Below are 20,607 nucleotides of genomic sequence, written 5' to 3'. Positions count from 1 at the left end.
TAAGTGTAGATAGAGCTTTAGAAATGATTAAGTTGTATGGTTACGCCTCTGGCGCAAGAATCAGTGTAGGTGAGTCTGAAATAATGTTCATTAACATTGCAGAGCCATTACAAACAGCAATACCATTTAAAATACAACCACATTATATTAAGATTCTAGGTATCTATGTAGGTAAAGATAGTGCTGCTGCCAGAGATTTGACATGGACTGAAATAATAAATAAGATGCAAAAATGTATTAACTTTTGGAAAATGAGGGAATTAAAACTAAAAGGTAAGGTCATTGTAATGAATAGTTTAATTTTGTCTAAAATGAACTATACATTGGCAGCACTAGAATTACCCTTCTGGGTAATTAATAAAATAAGTGAAATGTCAACAAACTTTATTTGGGGAACCAAAGTAAGTAAAATAGCTAGAAAAACAATGATAGGGAAGTATAGTGAGGGGGGGCTTCAATTAATTGACGTGGCTAGTAAAATGAAAGCTTTCAGAATAAAAACTGTTAACTGCTATGCGACCCTACTCAGCATGGTTGGAAAAGCCTGATGAGCCATTTCATGAATAAAGCGATCAACATTAAAGATTTTACGCTTCTGATGAAGCTTAAATGGCCGATGACGGCAGGGCTTCCTGGTTTTTATCGAGAAGTTCTGGCCGCTCAAGCAGAATTTTTAGAATATATTCGTTATGAATGTACATACATTTACATGATAAAAGAAATGCCCATTTTTCTAAATGAGAACATTAAATATTCAGGTAAGCTGTTGCACAATAGAACTATGTTAAAATCAGGTATAAAACAATTAAAAGATATTATGTATGAATGCATTCCAGGCTTTTTACCGGCCAGGGCAGTTTTTGAAAGTGTATGCATTACGGATGATGATGTAAAAATGGAAAAGGTGAGAAATTATTACGAAAATCTTAAAGAGAGAGAGAGAGAGAGAGAGAGAGAGAGAGAGATAAGGTGGGAATTTCACCTCATACAGTCAGTGAGAATTAAATAATTGACATTATATGGTTTAAGTTAAGTTATGTTTCTTAGTAAACAGTAATCTAAAAGAATTTCTTTGTCATGTAGTTAGTCAACATTCGTGTTCTGATGCTTTATTTGCTTAAATAAGTTACGTATGATCCTATACTTGGTAGAGATTTCCCTATGTTGATTGATAGTATCAGAATGTTGGAGTTCTCTATCTATTAAGTTTTGGGAAGATATGATGGAAACGTAATGTAATATGAATGTTTTTTTGATGTTTGAAAATGAAAGTGTTTGTAAGAACCTGGATCAAATATGTACTTTGTTTAAAATGTTATTTTTGATAATGAAAGACAAAAAAAAAAAAAAAAAAAAAAAATACGCCCAATCTCGTCCGATCTTGGAAGCTAAGCAGGGTTGTGCCGGGTCAGTACTTGGATGGGAGACCGCCTGGGAATACCCAGTGCTGTAAGCTTTTTATTCTCACCTTTCATCAGCAGAGGGCGCTGCTCCTCCTTTACTGGAGCCAGCTCCTTGGAAAACAGCACCAGTGGACAAACTCTCCTTTTTTTTTTTTTTTCTTTTTTCTTTTTTAAATTTGTCAGTGAGTATATGTGCATTAACTCAAAAGTAAATGGCGTGTGGGTCTTGTCATGGTGCTTGTTGAGTGCAGGAAAATGACAGATTACCATTTGCCATCCACCCTTGCTGGTGTTTTACCATCTATAAATAGCGTGCGTGCATGCTCTTCAATAGCTTACGGCCATACCACCTTGAATACGCCCCTGTGGTGCATCAACAAGTGTGTGTGTGTGGATCGGAGAGAAGCTTTAGAAAGCACATTGCATAATTGTCATTTTTTCGTTATTTTCGTTTGAGAAAAATACAAACTTAAGTTTTGAAGGCCACTCCCCCGACAGCTTTTGCTGTTTGGGGGATAATTTGATAAAAGAATGCACTGGACGGACAACGTGGCAAATGGAAATGGACTGAATACAGGACAAGAGACGCAGATCACGGACAATGGAGAACACCGGAAAATCTTTGAAAAAAGATTAACACTGGTGGTGGAGATTGAAGGTGAAGACAGGATAACTATGATGGAGCTTCTGAGAAAAGTGAAGGAGGAATGTGGCGAAGTGATCGGATGTAGATTTAAGACGCCGAAATGCTACGAGCTCACCATGCGGGATGACACCGGAAAGACAAAGATAATGGACGGATTAAAATTCAAAAACAACATCATCATGGCACGGGAAATAGGCATCGATGAGATGGTGGTCTCTTTTATTAATCTGCCTACATACATAAAAGATGAGGCAATACTGGGCAAATTAAGAGATTGGGGAGTGAAGGCGGTATCCAGAATAAGGAGACGAATGTGGCCAGGGACGGACATCGCAGATGGGACGAGGTTTCTGAAAGTTAAGTTTACGGACACTGTGAAATCGCTCCCGTATTCAACAAAGTTTGAAACAGCGGGAGGATCTGAACACTTCCGTGTCATTCATGACAGACAAGTGAAGGTCTGCCGTCTGTGTATTCAGCCTGGCCACATTGTGAGAGACTGCCCTGCCTTCACATGCTATAAATGTGGAAAGCAGGGCCATTACGCACGGGAGTGCGCGGAGCAGCAGGTGCTGCAGACGGGAGGAGAAAGCGGCGGTGGGGAAAGGTCGGACCATGAGGAGCAGAGCCAAGGCGAAAGTGGTGAAGAAGCTTCTCCAAATGGGCCGGAAGGAGAGGAGCAGAGGAGGGCAGGAGAAACGGGCGACGAGGAGGAGAGGATGCAGGAGGAAGAGGAGCAGGACGGAGCGGGAGAGACAGCAGAGGAGACACCTATGGAAGGTGGATAAGAGCCTGTTGACAATTTGATGGATGGAGGAAAGCAGGAGAACGGCGCGGGAGGAAAAAGGATGGGCGAGGGATTGGAGGGGGTAAGTACGGAGAGACAGGGGGGAGGGAGTGGGGGGACAACTGAAGATACCGGGGTGGGAATGACCGAGTTAGATTGGACGGTGTCTGATGTCACAGACAGCGACGGAGACACCATGGAAAAAGTCGGACAAGTGAGAAAAAGACCTATAACAAAACGGCAGGTGAAAAGACTTGATGCAGTGAAAAAGAAAATCACAAAATGAATAAGAAATCATGGAGACACTCCTTTTAATATTTCCAATCATGCTTCACATCTCTTCTTTCAATGGGAATGGGCTCAGAGATAGAGACAGAAGACAGCAAACCTTGCTGGTGTGTGATGCTGACATAATCTGCCTACAAGAGACTCACTGGGATGATAAGTGTGTGAGAAAGGCAGTGAGAGAATGGATGGGAGAGATGTATGTGAACAATGGGGGAACTAAATCAAGAGGGGTGGCTATTTTGGTGAAGAGGGGAGTGATTGAGGATGTAAGAAAACGTGTAGATGATGGAGACGGGAGAGTGATTACATTTGAGCATATGGAGGGAAAGTTTCAACTAATGAACATATATGCACCGAATGAGGAGAGGGAGAGAAGGGTTTTTTTTTTTTGAGAGAATGGGAGGAATGTGTGGTGATAATTGTATGATAGTGGGTGATTTTAATGTGTGGTGTGGAAGGTTGGATGCTTCATCGAGTGTGTATTTTAGAAGTGATTCATCCAGAGGTGTGCTGAGAGAAGTGATGAGAGAGAGAGAGAATTGATTGATGTGTGGAGAGAGAGGAATCCAGAGGGGAGGGTTTTCTCTAGGAGACAAGTGGTGAGGGGGGTGTTAAAACAGAGCAGGATAGATTTAGTCTTGGGACAAAAGGACATAGTAGACAGGATAGGGAGGGTGGAATATAAAACCACAGTACTAAGTGATCACATGGTGTTAGAGTTCAGGTTAAATCAACAAGTTGAAAGGAGGGGGAGTGGTGTGTGGTGTTTGAATGGTGATTTAGTGAAGGATGAAAGGTATAAAAAGAAAGTGAGAGAATGCATTAACATGAGAACGAATGAGAGCATGTATGAAGAGGACATTGGGAGGTGGTGGGAGAGCTTTAAGGTAGAGATTAAAAAGATGAGCATAGCTTATAGCAGAGGCAGGAATAGGGGAGAGAGGCAGAGGGAGAGGAAGTTAAAGGAGGAGCTAGAAAGAGAGGCTGAGAGGATAGATAAGGAGGAAGGAATTGATTTAAATAACTACATACAAATCAGGGAAGAACTGAAGGGAATAGAACAGAGCAGGTGTATGGGTGCAATAGTCAGAAGCAGGGCGAGACATGTGATTAAGGGAGAGAAATGCACAAGGTTCTTTTTAGGGCTAGAGAAATCAAAACAAAAGAGAAATTATATAGAACAGGTAGAAGGAAAGCAGGGTGAGAAAATTAGGGATCTTGTAGGGATAGCTGAAAGAGTAGAAGAATTTTATAGGGATTTATTCAAGAAAGGAGAAGTGGATGAAGAGAGCATGAAGAGTGTGTTGGAGAAAGTGGAAGTGAGGGTGAGTGAGGATGACAGAGAGATGTGTGAGGGTGCCATAGGAACGGGAGAAATAGAGGCAGCGATAGCAGGACTAGGTAGGAATAAGAGTCCAGGGATAGATGGGATAACTGGGGAATTTTACACAGAATTTAGAGAAGAATTAGTGCCAGTATTAGATAGATTGTTTAGATGGATAGAAGAGAAGAATAAAATGGTATCAGACATGTCGACATGGCTAGTCAGCATCATATACAAGAAAGGGAGTAGGGAAAAATTAGAAAACTACAGACCACTCACAATGTTAAACACAGATTACAAAATATTAGCACAGGTGATAGCCAACAGGATCAAGAGAGTAATAGGGACGGTGGTAGGGAGCACACAGGTGTACAGTATACCGGGCAGGGACATAGCAGACACAATATGCAGTATCAGAGATACTATAGATTACATGAAGAAAGGAAAGGGAGGGATAGTGATGAGCGTAGACTTAAATAAGGCATTTGATAGGGTAGATCATAATTATTTACACAGGGTGTTGGAGAAAATGGGCTTTGGGCATAGGTTAGGAGGATGGATCAGAAGGATGTATAATAAGGCAGTTAGCTGTGTTAAAATTAATGGAGTAGTCACAGATACATTTAGGTTAGAAAGATCAGTTAGGCAAGGATGTCCAATATCATCACTGTTGTACACGCTGTCAGCAGAGCCACTAGCACAGCTGTTGAGGCAAAACAATAAAATCAGAGGGATAGAGCTACCAGGAGGGCAGGTGAGCCTATTATATCAATATGCGGATGACACAACAGTCACAGTGAAGGATAGGGAAAGCATAGATGAGGTATTAGATAGTTTAGATCTGTATGGGAGGGCATCAGGGGCTAAAGTGAATATAGAGAAGTCAGAGATCATGTATATAGGAGAGGATAGAGTAGGGAGGATGAAGATAGAGCTGAAAGAGAAGAAGGATTACTTCAAAGTGTTAGGTGTAAACTTAGGGATAAAGGATAAGGAAGGGAGAGACATGCAGTTTGAGGGAATAGTCAATAGTATCAGGAAGACATTAGGTTTTTGGAAGCACAGAGGGTTAGGGGTGAAAGGGAAGGTGGTGGTTGTGAATGCGTTGGTCATGAGTAAGTTTGTGTATGTGATGAACGTGATGGAGGTACCTGAGAGAGTCATGAAGGACGTGGAGAGAATGGTGAGTGAGTTTCTGTGGGATGGGAAGGGAGTCAGGATAGCCAGGGAGGTGATGGAGAACGAGTATGAGGATGGAGGGCTGAAACTGATTAATTTAGAAAAGAAAAAGAAAGCACTCAGAGTTAAAATGATGGTGAGATATCTAAGAAATGGAAGGGATCACACATGGAAGGTGTTTTTTAAAAGAAGCAATTGACAAATGTGGAGGGTGTGGAGAGAGTGGAGTGTACATGAAACTGAAGAAAGGGATGTTGAATGAAGTGTCTGATTTTTACAAAGAGGTGCTGGGGTCGTGGGGAGAGTTTGTGAAATGTGTGCAGTATGAATGCAAGAATGTGAAACAAGTCTGGGAGCAGCCAGTGTTTTTAAATCCAAAAATCACATGGGAAGGGGACACACTGTATAACAGGCTGATGTGGAGGGCTGGGTTCAGGAAGGTGAGTGATTTAGTATATAAATATGTACCAGGGTTTATGAGGGCACAGGTTATAGTTGACGAGGTGAGGGACAGGGGTGATGAAATGTGGCTGGCAACAGCAGAGGGAGTGATGGAGAAAATAAAAGAGGGAATGCCGAAAGAATGGATGGGAATGATCGAGAGAGAGAGAAGGTTGTGGATGAAGAGGGAGACATTGAGATGTATGTAGGAGATGGAGAGAGGAGAGTGAACCTGACGAGTGTGAAAACCAGAGTGCTGTACAAATGTTTAGGAGGGACGGATGTGAGGAGACCGGCTGCAGAGAAAGTATGGGAGAGAGTAATAAATGAGATGGATGTCAGGGGAATATGGAAGAATCTGAGAGTGAAGTGGAACAGTAGCGAATGTGAAAATTTTGATTTTCTTTTGAGACATAACAGAATCTTTAATAATTTAATCACAAGCAAGTTTGATGTGACTGTGAACAAGCAATGTGATGTGTGTGGAGTGGAAGCTGAAACATGTATGCATGAGTTTTTTGAATGCAGGGAGCTAAAAACATATTTTGAGAAAATGAAAGAATTAATAAGCAGTTGCTGGAAGGAGAGGTTTGTGGAGAGAATGAGTGGAAGGAACTGTGGTTGTTTGGAGTGACTGGGAGAATTAAAGGGTGCAATGTGAGTCTCTTGAATTATATGTTAAGCCACGCAAGGTTTGCTGTCAAGCTCAGGAGGAACATGGCCCATTACGAAAAGAGGAAAGTAGATGTATGGAGCATATTTAGAGGTACAATGAAGAGAGATGTTCACATGACACACAGATACATCGACAAAGAGAAGTTTCAGGAAGGGTTTACAGAGGGGAGTACTTTAATTAAGATCGGGGATAACGGGGAGGTGAAGATAAACTTTGACTAAATCAGGATTTAGATAGTAATCTTTTTGTTAATGGGAAGAATCTGTGACATTATTCACTCTTCTCTTTCCAGATGCATTTTGTTTTGTTCACCTGCGTCTATTGTGGCTTGAGGTACTTTGCTACAGGTTTTCACGGGTCCAAAAGGGAAATGTATGTATGTGTGTGTGCGTATGTGTATATATGTATATGTGTGTATACATGCATGTGTGGGTGTATGTATGTGTGCATGTATATATGTACATATATATTAAAAAAGGGAGGAAAAAATTAAAAAGGAAAAAAAAAAGGGGAGATGATGACACCATACATGATGTTTTCTTTTGTTATGGTGCTCATTCAGCACAAGCGCTTTGAAACACATCTATGGAAAAAGAAAAGGGGGAATAGTGATAATAATTACATTGTTTTGTTTTTTTCTGTTGTTGTTCATTTGGACTGAGTGCTTTTACTACTGCCATTTTAGGGAAAGATAATAATTAGACTCAATATCTTTCTTGTTTTGTTTTGGCACAATGTTTCCATTTCTGATTTTTTTTTTTTTTCTTTTTTTTTTTTTTAATATATATTGTTTGACCTGGACACTTGGTTACAGGTCATGTGGCAACATGAATGAATGAAATGCTTTGTCAAAAACTGTACATTTTTGATAATAAAAGATAAAAAAAAAAAAAAATACGCCTGATCTCGTCCGATCTCAGAAGCTAAGCAGGGTTGGGCCGGGTCAGAACTTGGATGGGAGACCACCTGGGAATACCCGGTGCTGTAAGCTTTTTATTCTCACCTTTCATCGGCAGAGGGCGCTGCTCTTCCTTTACTGGAGCTATGACAGATTACCATTTGCCATCCACCCTTGCTGGTGTTTTACCATCTATAAATGGCGTTCGTGCACGCTCTTCAATAGCTTATGGCCATACCACCCTGAACGCACCATGAGTTGCTTCCGGGTGAGAGGGCAGCAGGCTGAGGCGGCAGCGAGTTGAATTGTTTGGCGTGGCTGCGGGTTATCTGTGACATTGACTCTCCTCCACCTGCTGCTGAGGTGGAGGAGGAGAGAGGAGATGCAACGAAAGAACTGGTGGTCAGTGTGGAGGTGGAGGGGGAGAAGTCGATCCCGATGTTGGAGCTGCTACGTGCAGTGGACAGCACATGTGGCAGAGTGCTGGGATGCAGATCAAAAGGTAATAACAAGTGGGAGCTGATCATGAGCAACCCCAAAGGGAAAGAAAGACTGTTAGATGGATTTAAGATTGGCGAAAAACGAATAATTGCGTCAGAGGTGGCCAGAGACCAGCGCATTGTGTCCTTTTTGAACCTGCCTCTCTATATAACTGATAAACAGATCACTGAAAAATTGACATTGTGGGGAGTTGAACCAGTGTCCCCCATAAAAAGAAAGAAGTGGGCGGGCACTGATGTGTTTGACGGGACACGTTTTTTGAGAGTTAAATTCTCTGAGACTGTATCATCGCTGCCTTACAGCACCAAATTCAACACGCTGGAAGGAGTGGAGTACTTTAGGGTGCTCCACGACAGCCAGCAAAAGGTGTGTCGGCTGTGTCTGCAGGCTGGTCACATTATGAGAGAGTGCCCAGAATTCCGGTACTTCAAATGTAAATCGGTGGGACATTACGCCCGTGAATGCACGGCAGAAAGTGAACAGTGTGTGACTTGTCATAAAGCCCCATGTATATGTCAGGCGGATGACACCGCCTATATGTCGGGACAGGAGGAGGACGAGGACAATGTGGAGAAGACAGCGGAGAGCGGTGAGGCAGCTAAAGATGGAGGAGCTGCGGACAGCCGTGTGATGGAGAAGGTGGCTACGGAGGAGAGAGAGAGGAGGAGAGCGAATCGGACTCAGCGGACGACTTCTGCGAGGTCCCGACCATCTTCAGGGGTCCGCGGAGAGGGGTGGTCAGATCTTCCACGCCGGCTTCACGAGATGGTAAAGCAGTGACGCAGCGGGACAGGAGCCGGAGCAGTCAAAGGGAGGAGACGGCGAGCAGTAGCAGCGGACTGCCGTGCGAGCAGAGACATCCCCTGATCAGACAGCAGATGGACTCAGACCATGAAGAGCCAAAGCAGGTGAGACAAAGAGAGAATAGGTTGAGTTTGAAAAGAGGGAAGAAAGGTTCCTGAGATGGACTTTGAAAAAGCAGCGGACCTTTGTTTATGACTGAGTGTTTTTTTTCTTTCTGCGTTGCTGCTCACCATGACAAGTATAATTTCCTTTAATACTAATGGGCTGAGAGACATGAACAAGTTTATGAAAGTTATGGCCCTGTGTTCTGCTGATATAATTTGTTTGCAAGAGACGAACTGGGACACTGACCGGGAAAAACTGTTGAAGCGGAAGTGGCCGGGTATTTTGTTTTCGTGTTTTGACCCTCAAAGAACAAGAGGGACCTGCATTATGGTGAGCAGTCGATTAGCAGGAAACGCTGCCCTACTGGACAAAGACAATGGAGGACGATGGGTAAAAATAAAGTTCCATTTGGAGAATAAAACGTATAAACTGTTGAACATATATGGTCCGAATGTTGAAAAAGAGTTTCCTTCTTCACTGATATCAAAAAAGTTATCGGTGATTGTGATATGATAATGGGTGATTTCAATGTGAAAATGTGTTTATTAGACTACCATGTCATGAGTCACTTCAAAGAAGATGCCTCTAGGAGAGTCCTGAGGGAGGTGATGTCAAAACATGACTTGTGCAACTTATGGCGAACATTAAATCCTGAGAAAAGAGAATATTCCAGGATGCAGGTATTATTAAATAAAATCAAACAAAGTAGAATCGATTTTTGTCTAATTAAAAAGCAAGATCTGGACCAATATAACGATGCCTATTATAAAACAAACTGTATCAGTGATCACGCGATGGTGATTGTTGGGATGGGAGGGATGGGGAAGAGAAAAGGGGGAGGGGTGTGGCGTTTAAATGCCAGCCTACTTGGGGAAGAACAATATATAAATTGTATTATATAAATTGTATTATAATTGTATATATTATATGTATTATAAATTAAGTGCGGCGCCCACGGGCGATCCTGAAAGGTTATTGAGCATTCTAACTGAAATCAAACACATAGAAAAGACTAAGTGTGTGGGTGCTATAATGAGGAGCAGAGCACAGTATGCAGTAGAGGGGGAAAAGAGCTCCAAATTTTTTTTGAACCTGGAAAAGCATAAACAGGAACAGTGTTATCTGCATAAAATTAAAAGTAAGGAAGGTAAGATAGTTAATGATTTTGTGAGGATATGTGAGTGTGTTTATGACTTTTATGAAACGTTGTATAAATCAGAGGGCTCTAATAAATCTGCAACTGACTCCATAATAAAGAAACTAGATACTAAACTGGATGAGAGCAATAGAGAACTATGCAATGGTGATATTACAGTGAAGGATATTGAGACGGTGATTGATCAACTAACATCTGATAAGAGCCCTGGGAGTGACGGCCTTACAGCCAATTTTTATAAAACGTTTAAAAAGGTGCTAGCACCTATTCTACAGGAGGTATACGCTGCTATAGAAAAAAACAAACACAGTACCCAATTCAATGGCGCTAGGCGTCATCGCTTTAATATTTAAGAAAGGTGATAGAACTGATTTGACAAACTACAGACCTATTACTTTATTAAATACAGATTATAAAATCCTAACGAAAGTAATTGCAAACAGGGTTAAATTAGTGATTGGGAAAATTGTGTCTCCGACTCAGGCTTATAGTATACCTGGACGAGACATTAGTGATGTGGTGAGTACGATTCGTGATGTGATTGATTGTGTAAATGAATCCGGACAGGCAGGTATCGTGCTAGCCTTGGATTTTAATAAGGCTTTTGATAGGGTGGAGCATAGTTTCTTGTTCAGAGTGTTGGAAAAATTTGGTTTTGGGAGGCGAATTCTGAATCTGGTTGAGTTAATATATATAAAAATGCTAGAGGGAAGATTAAAGTGAATGGTGTGCTAACCGATGAACTACACTTAGGTCGATCAGTACGACAAGGTTGCCCCTTGTCTGCAATGTTATATTCTATAGTGGCGGAACCTCTTGCGACTTTGATAAAAACTAACGAGCGGATCCAGGGGATTGATTTGCCGGGTGGTGAGAAGTGTGTCATCCAACAATTTACGGATGATACAACAATCACAGTAAGAAGCATGGGCTGTATTCAACAGGTATTAGATGTGATTTCTGTGTATGGGAGTGCCTCAGGGGCAAAAATAAATATAGAAAAGTCGGAATTAATGTTTAGAAATATGTCGATACCACCGCAGCTTTTAATGCCCTGGAGAGTTCAAAACAGGCATATTTTGGGAGTCTATTTAGGGGTTGATAGTATTGCTGCCAGGAATGAAACCTGGTCAGAAGTCATTAACAAAATGCAAAAATGCTTGTGCTTCTGGAAAATGCGAGATCTGCAACTTAAAGGTAAAGTAACAGTAGTGAATAGTCTAATATTGTCTAAAATAAACTATATTTTGGTGACAACGGTGCTGCCTAAGTGGGCTTTGAATAGAATGGAAGAGCTGATATCTAATTTTGTGTGGGGAGCAAAAAAAGGTAAAATAGCAAAGAAAACTTTAATTGGAAAATATAAAAATGGAGGGCTGCAATTAATTGACATTGTGTGCAAAATGAAAACTTATTGAATCAAAATGATAAAAAAATATTTATATGACCCTACGGAATATGGGTGGAAAAAACTGATGCGATATCAATTAAATAAAGTCCTACAGATCAATGATTACGTTCTGTTGATGAAAGTAAAAGAGCCTATGACGATACATCTATCAGGGTTCTATAGAGAAATGTTAGCTGCGCAGGCTGAATTTCTGAAACACGTACAATATGAGTGTGCAGATCTTAATTTGATTAAAGAAATGCCTATTTTTTTAAATGAGAAACTAATATGGAAGGGTAAGAGTCTATATAATTTGAAAATGCTAAAAGCAGGTATAGTATAAATAAAATATTTAATGTACGAGGTTATCCCTGGGTTTTTGTCAGCTGATGCAGTGTGTGAATGCATAAATGGGGATGAGGATAAGTTGGATGCGGGAGGAATGAGGACACTGTATTACGTCATTCTGAACAGCATCCCGCAAAAGTGGGTGGATATGATTAACACGGGAGTTGTGATAGGGTACGAATCCCATATCCCTGACTTATTTGTGAAACAGGGGGAGGAGATGAAAATGTTGAATTTGTTAACAACTAAAAATGTATATGATTTGCTCTTGTCACATGTGTGGCAGCCCCCGGCCTCTCTAGCATACTGGTGCAGAGTGTTTCCAAAAATACAGGTGGGACAGATATGGGGGGAGTGGAGGATCAAGGGAAATAGAACTGAGGCAGAAGACAATGATTTCAAATTGAGACATAACTGAATTTACACTAACACAGTAATGCATCAGATTAATAGAGAGGTGGGGAGGCAATGCGATGTGTGTGGTTGGCTGCCAGAAACAACAATGCATTTATTTTGTGACTGTGTGGAGCTGTGGGTTTTTTTTTTTGAAAAATTACTAAAGTTTTTGACAAATTGGAATTGGAATGGGCCTGTAATGATCTGTGGGATGTATTTTTACTTTTTGGTGTGTGGAGAGAAAGCCGAGTTTCGAATAGGGAGCTATGTAAGTTCCTACTGAGCCAGGCTCGATGTGCAATTAGAATGAGGAGGAACGTAGCGCACTTTGAAAAAAATGTAGTCCCCATCTGGCCAATATTTAAAAATATTGTGAAGAGACAAATAAATTATAATATGATACACGATGGAAAGAACTGTGCCCGGCTTTCTCTCCATGACAACTGTCTGGTTTCTCTTGATGGGAGGGGGAAGCTTGTATGGGACTGGGGAGAATGTGAGTGATGTAAAAGATGTAAGGTGTTGTCAATTAAAAGAATGTAGGTGAGGGATGTCTCTAGAATGTATGAGGTGATAATTTGAATACGGGAATAAGAGGGAGGGAGATAGAGGGGACTAGGTAAGGACATAAAGTAAAGAAGGCCCAGTGGAATAATATATGTGTAAGATGATGATGAGGAATGTGTTTTGCGATGGTGATGTGAATTAATTCATATAAAATTATGATATGTGGGGTGAGGTGGAAAAAAGATGTTATGAGTGTGAATAGTGTGTGTTATGTGAACACTGATGGGAAGAGAGAGAATTTGTATGATGCTTGCTGTGTTGAACATAAATGATGTGAAGTGTTAATTTGTAAAAAGTGTATGATGATGGATTGAAAATGTTTTATGTAAATATATGTATTTTTGATAATAAAAGACAAAAAAAAATAGGTCAGATCTCGGAAGCTGAGCAGGGTCGGGTCGGGTCAGTACTTGGATGGGAGACCGCCTGGGAATACCCGGTGCTGTAAGCTTTTTATTCTCACCTTTCATCAGCAGAGGGCGCTGCTCCTCCTTTACTGGAGCCAGCTCCTTGGAAAACAGCACCAGTGGACAAACTCTCCTTTTTTTTTTTCTTTTTTTTTTTTAAAATTTGTCAGTGAGTATATGTACATTAACTCAAAACTAAATGCCGTGTGGGTCTTGTCATGGTGCTTGTTGAGTGCAGGAAAATGACAGATTACCATTTGCCACCCACCCTTGCTGGTGTTTTACCATCTATAAATGGCGTGCGTGCATGCTCTTCAATCGCTTACGGCCATACCACCCTGAACGCACCACGCGTAACTTCTGGGTGAGAGGTCGGTGTGGTGGAAGAGCGAGCTGCAGTGGAAGCGTGCTCTGTGAACTAACGTGTGTGATAAGTGTATTAGAAAACTAATAGTGAGTTTCTTTCAGCCCCCAGTGTCTCCCCGGGCAGTAGTCTGCTGCTTGGGGGCAACGGTGGAAGAAAGACGGAGACTTCTGATGGACAACGCGGCGAAGACGAACGGAACGGCAACGGACAGTGAGAAAAAGAACATGGCTGACAGGACGAGTGATAAGGCTGTTGCTGGCGTCTGCCCAAGAAGGGGTGATGAGCAGAAGAAAGAAGTGAGTTCGGCGTTGGAGAGAGGTGGGAAGAGTGCGATAGGAGGAAATGGCGGAGGTGTGGAGAACGACAAGATGGCGGTCGTGGCGGCGGCGGCTGGGGAAAAACCAGCGGGAGCATGTGACGGTGAAGACGGGAGGAAAAGTGATGACATCAGAGACTTGGTAGTCGATGTGGAGGTGGAGGGTGAGTCGGCGTTGCCCATGATACAACTGCTAAAAACAGTAGACATTACATGTGGTCGTGTGTTGGGATGTAGAAATAAGGGGAAGAACAGATGGGAATTGACAATGAGTAACCCGAGGGGCAAAGAAAAACTGCTTGATGGCTTTAAAACTGGCGACAGAAGAGTCATTGCCACTGAAATCGGCCGGGACACCAGAATAGTGTCATTCCTCAATTTGCCCCTGTATATTACTGACACCCAGATATATGATAAATTGACTTTGTGGGGAGTAGAGCCAACCTCTCCCATAAAGAAGAGGAAATGGGCCAGGACAGAGGTCCTGGACGGGACACGGTTCCTCCAGGTGAAATTTACGGACACGATCACGTCGCTGCCATACAGCACAAAATTCCACACCATTGAAGGTGTGAAGTACTTCCGTGTGATACATGATAACCAACAGAAGGTCTGCCGTCTGTGTCTGCAACCAGGACACATCATTCGTGAGTGCCCGGAGTTCCGGTGCTATAAATGCAAACAAATTGGACACTATGCACGTGAGTGCACTGAGGATGCCGGAGACTGTGATATGTAAGACTGCACCGTGCAGCTGCAAACAGGATGAAATGGTGCTGATGTCTGGAGAAGAGGATGCTGAGGTGCAGAGCGCGCACATGGAGGGAGGAGGAGAGGCGGTCCCTGAGAGCGACAAGGTGGTCGGTGAAACAGCTGGAGCAGTGGGAGCCAGCGGTGGCGGTGAGGTGGAGGAGGATGCGGTGACGGGTTCGAGCAACAAGTACAGCGGGGTCCCGACGGTTTTTCGGAGGTCAGGGAGACCAGTGGGGAGATCGTCCATTCCAGTGTCTGTGGGACCGGGGCTGACCCACAGGAGTCGCAGTCGACAGCAGGAGGGGGCGGCGAGAGACGGCGCTGAGCTGATGGCTGGGCAGGTGCGAGGCAAGATGAGCGGGCTCTCAGATTCCGACCTGGAGGACCCTGCAAAGCAGAGGAGGAGAGGTGGGAAGTTGAGCATCAAGAAAGGTAAAAAAGGAACATGATGGTATAAAATAATTGACACATGACTTTGTATTTGAGTGTTGCCTGTCTTTCCTTGTGTGCAACAATGACTAGTCTCACCTCCCTGAATGCAAACGGCCTGAGAAATAGAGATAATTTTATGAGAGTATTGAGTGTGTGCGAAACTGATATAATCTGCATACAGGAAACACACTGGGACACAGACTTTATTAAATTGCTCAGCAAAGACTGGAAAGGTGTGTTCTTCACCAGCTGTGCAACAAATAGAGCAAGGGGAGTTGGGACTTTAGTTGGTAGACGATATGCGAGCTCTGCCACTCTGGTGAGCTCCGACACACAAGGGAGATGGGTCAAAATCAACTTCAAAGACAATGAGAGATCTTATACGCTCCTGAACGTGTTTGCTCCACAATATGAAACGGAGCGAATTGTGTTTTTCAGAGATCTTGAGACAGTTATGAGCGACTGCAACATCATTGTCGGACTTTAATATTAAAATGAGTCGCATGGACTACCAAGATGTGACTCATTATAAAAATGATGCATCCCGGACTATGCTACAGACGTCGTTAGATAAATTTGAGTTATGTGATTTATGGAGGACCATGAATCCATCAACTAGAGACTTTTCAAGGATGCAAATGGTCATGGGTCATGTGAGAATGAGCCGGACTGACTATTGTTTTGTCAAAAAAGCTGAGCTGAATGTGTTTTCGAGTATGAATCACAAATATACTACCCTAAGCGATCATTTGTGTTTGGTAATTAAGATGTGCAATAATGGTAAGGGGAAAGGGGGTGGGATCTGGCACCTGAATGCTAGGCTCTTGAATTAGAAGCGCTACATTGAATGCATGACTAACTTGATAAATGTTGAATCCTCACTGCCAGAATTTCAGCGGAATGAAATTGAAGCTTAAAATCAAATGTAAAAGCATTCAGATTGCTAAAAGACTGAATTTTGAGAAAAAAGAGAGAGAGAATCTGCTCTGGAGAGAACTGGTAAAAGTAAGAGGGGAAATGAGCACAGATGCTGAGAGGATGGTGAAGATTCAACAGGAGCTTGATGAATTAGAAAAAATAAAATGTGACGGTGCTATCATTCGCAGCAGAGCACAATATGCACTTGAAGGTGAAAGAAGCATGAGATTTTTCCTGAACTTGGAGAAGCAAAAGCAGGAACAATGTTATCTGACTGAATTAAATGACAATGAAGGTAATGTAATTAAGGGGTTTGTACCATTGCTTGAACAGGTGTATGATTTTTATAGCAAACTGTATAAAAGTGAGGGCATTGATGAGAATGTGACCAATTATATCCTAGAACAGATAGAAACTAAACTTGACGAGAGTGATAAACTATTATGTGACTCTGATATTATGCTAAATGAGGTTGAGATTGCAATTGCACACCTGTGCAGCAATAAAAGCCCTGGGAGCGATGGTCTAACAACTAACTTTTACAAAACCTTCAAAAGTACATTAGCTCCGATTTTGCTCAAAGTATATACTGAAATGGAGCGCTTGAACAGAGTTCCTGAGTCTATGTCAATAGGAGTGATAACCCTTATACATAAGAAAGGAGATAAAACTAAACTGTCCAACTATAGACCATTGACTTTGATGAATGTAGATTACAAAATCCTTATGAAGCTTTTCACGAATAGATTTAAATTGTTTGTCGAAAAAATCATATCACCTGACCACGCAAATAGTGTTCCGACAAGAGACATTAGTGACATCATCTGCTCGATCAGACATTATTCAGTACCTGACAGATACAGGGAATCCAGGGGTAGTTTTTGCTGTGGATTTCAACAAAGCTTTTGATTGTGTGGAGCATGAATTCATGTTTCAAGTGTTCCAAAAATATGGAATAGGTAAGAGGTTAATTGATTGGCTGAAATTGATTTATCTGAATGCTAAAAGCAGAGTTAAAATGAATGGTACAGTGACTGACAATTTTAAACTAGAACCATCAGTAAGACAAGGCTGCCCGCTGTCAGCCATATTATATGCAATAGTGGCTGAGCCACTCACGGTACTAATAAGAAAGGATGAACTAATTAAAGGGATTGCTTTGCCAGGGGGTGGTGAATGCGTTATTCAGCAATTCGCTGATGATATGACAATAATGGTTGAAAGTAGCCAGAACTATAACTATAATATTATTACTTTCATTAATGTTGTTGTAAGCTACTGTCATTACCTGCATCTCTCTCTCTCTCTCTCTCTCTCTCTCTCTCTCTCTCTCTCTGTCTCATTGTGTCATATGGATTACTGTTAATTTATTATGCTGATCTGTTCTGTACGACATCTATTGCACGTCTGTCCGTCCTGGAAGAGGGATCCCTCCTCAGTTGCTCTTCCTGAGGTTTCTACCGTTTTTTTTTTCCCCGTTAAAGGGTTTTTTTTGGGGAGTTTTTCCTTATCCGCTGTGAGGGTCTTAAGGACAGAGGGATGTCGTATGCTGTAAAGCCCTGTGAGGCAAATTGTGATTTGTGATATTGGGCTTTATAAATAAAATTGAATTGAATTGAAATTGAATTGAAATTGAAAATATGGGATGTATTGAGCGGGTATTGGGAATAATAGACATATATGGGAAGGCGTCAGGCACCAGAATGAATGCTGAAAAATGTGAAATAATGTTCTTTAATATGCCTGAGCCAACACATTTGGTGGTCCCCTTTCAAATTCAAAGGAGTCACATGAAAATATTGGGTGTACATATGGGTAAAGACAATATGGCTGCACGAGACATAACGTGGACTGAAGTGTTAAATAAGATCAAAAGATGTTTAAATTTCTGGTCAATAAGAGATTTAAAACTAAGAGGTAAAGTAGTAGTAATTAATTGTCTGTTATTATCAAAATTGACATATACAATGGTGGTGCTAGACATGCCATGATGGGTTGTAAACAAAGTAAAAGAAATGGTGACAAGATTTATTTGGGGTGCTAAAACTGGCAAAATTGAGATGAAGACTTTGTATAGACCTTATGATAAAGGTGGGCTTCAACTAATAGACATCACGAGTAAATTAAAGGCATGTCAAATTAAAATGGTAAGAAAATATCTATATGATCCTGTTTGCTACGGGCGGAAGAAAATCATGAGATATCATGTGAATAGAATACTGGGGATCAATGATTTTACTTTGCTTATGCAACTGAAAGAGCCAATGACAGCTGGACTACCATTATTTTATAGAGAAGTGATGGCGGCTCAAGCATGTTTAATGAAGAGAGCGTATTATGATTGTGCTGATTTCAGTCTGATTAAAGAAATGCCTATTTTTTTAAATGAAAGGATCAAATCGAAAGGTAAAAGTTTATATGATGTAAGACTAATGAAATCTGGATTTGTACAGATTAAGGACATAATGTATGAGTATATGCCGAGGTTTGTCAAATATAATGCTGTTTATGAATGTGTTTCGGAGTATTATGAGAGGGAGAACCTGCCTAATATTGAGAAAGTTTGTAAGAGAATAGTTGGCAATATTCCTGAGAAATGGAGGGGGATTATATGCTCTGAAGAGGGGGTAGAAAGAGAAATAAACATTCCTGATCTGTATGTATCGTGTGAAGGCAAATGGCGGCTGCTATGTACGATGAAAGCTAGGGATTTGTATAGAGTGTTTGTATCAAATGAGGAGCAACATCCGGCCTCCCTGAAATACTGGCGCAAGATCTTTCCTAACAGACAAAGAGGGGAGATATGGGGAGGGTGGAGGGTAAAAGGAAATAGTTTGGAAGCTGAAGATTTTGACTACAGATTGAGACATGCTAAAATATTCCCTAAGATTGTTTTGCACCAGTTTGACAGGGAAGTCGTGGAAATGTGTGACATATGTAAGAAAGCTCCTGAAACAATGATGCACTGGTACTGTGAATGTGATGAATTGCTGAGCTTCACTGCCAAACTCCAAACATTGTTAAAAGAGAAACTGTACATGGTGTGGGATGATGTTGATTGTTGGTTTAAATGTATTCTGTTTGGTGTGTGGAAGGAGAGCAAGGTGAGAAATATCCTGCTGTGTAAATTCCTGTTGAGTCAGGCTAGGAGGGCAATTAAAATTAGAAGGGACATAGCCTACCACGAAAAGAAAATAGTGGAAATATGGCCAATATTCAAAAGGATAGTAATGAAACAGATTAATTATTGGAACGTACACAGCAATGAGAATCTCCCCTTGCCCTCACTTTCGGACAATTGTCTGGTTTCTCTTGCGGAGAGCGGTAAACTGCAATGGAGGTGGGGTTAAATGTGTGTGGGAATATAATGATATGGTCTTATTAAACAGTTTGAGCTGTCAACTTATAATATGATATGAGGGTGGATAATGACTCTACCAGCTGGTAAGATGACCATAATTAGACATGTCTAAATTAGATGTGTACAATTTGTAAGAGTGTCTAATGTCAAAAACAAAAATGAACATGGTAAGGTCTCAATTCAATGTAATGAATATATAAAATACTTGTACTTTTGAGATGATGTGGGTTTGATATAGTCATGTTGATGTAAGGTAAAGTATGAGCAAAATTATAAGGACTATGGTGGGGATTTATGAATGTGCAACATTAGCTGATAATACTCCATGAGTTGATTGTGCTGGACTGTTACTATGCGCACCTGGTATTTTTGATTTACAGTTTGTTTGCATGGATGATGAGAGGAAGAGGGGACAATGATAGCCCTCATCTTAAATTTAAGGTGTTTTTGCTAAGTAAGGAGCCTGGTGTTGTGATGAAACAACGTAGATACAATAATGTACATTGAATATGGAATGAAGCATTGTGAAATTTATGATGCAAAATGTAATGTATTTTTATTATATTAACTGTATTTTTGATAATAAAAGATAAAAAAAAAAAAAAATACGCCGATCTCGTCCGATCTTGGAAGCTAAGCAGGGTCGGGGTCAGTACTTGGATGGGAGACTGCCTGGGAATACCCGGTGCTGTAAGCTTTTTATTCTCACCTTTCATTGGCAGAGGGCGCTGCTCCTCCTTTACTGGAGCCAGCTCCTTGAAAAACAGCACCAGTGGACAAACTCTCTTTTTTTTTTTTTTTTTTTTTTTAATTTGTCAGTGAGTATATGTGCATTAACTGAAAACTAAATGGCGTGTGGGTCTTGTCATGGCCCTTGTTGAGTGCAGGAAAATGACAGATTACCATTTGCCATCCACCCTTGCTGGTGTTTTACCATCTATAAATGGCGTGCGTGCATGCTCTTCCATGGCTTACGGCCATACCACCCTGAATACACCCGATCTCGGAAGTTAAGCAGGGTCGGACCGCATCAGTACTTGGATGGGAGACCGCCTGGGAATACCCGGTGCTGTAAGTTTTTATTCTCACCTTTCATCAACAGAGGGCGCTGCTCCTCCTTTACTGGAGCCAGCTCCTTGGAAAA

The 20,607-nt window shown here is 41.4% G+C and overlaps 1 pseudogene; it reads left to right on the top strand.

The window, feature by feature from the left end:
• Positions 1–20,432: 20,432 nt before the first annotated feature.
• Positions 20,433–20,541, top strand: LOC144461293 (5S ribosomal RNA; annotated as a pseudogene).
• Positions 20,542–20,607: the final 66 nt, after the last annotated feature.

Source organism: Epinephelus lanceolatus, chromosome 22 (genome assembly GCF_041903045.1).
Source record: "Epinephelus lanceolatus isolate andai-2023 chromosome 22, ASM4190304v1, whole genome shotgun sequence".
Taxonomy (NCBI): Eukaryota; Metazoa; Chordata; class Actinopteri; order Perciformes; family Serranidae; genus Epinephelus; species Epinephelus lanceolatus.
The sequence above is the reverse complement of the archived record's forward strand: the minus strand, read 5'-3'. Positions and strand labels throughout refer to the sequence as shown.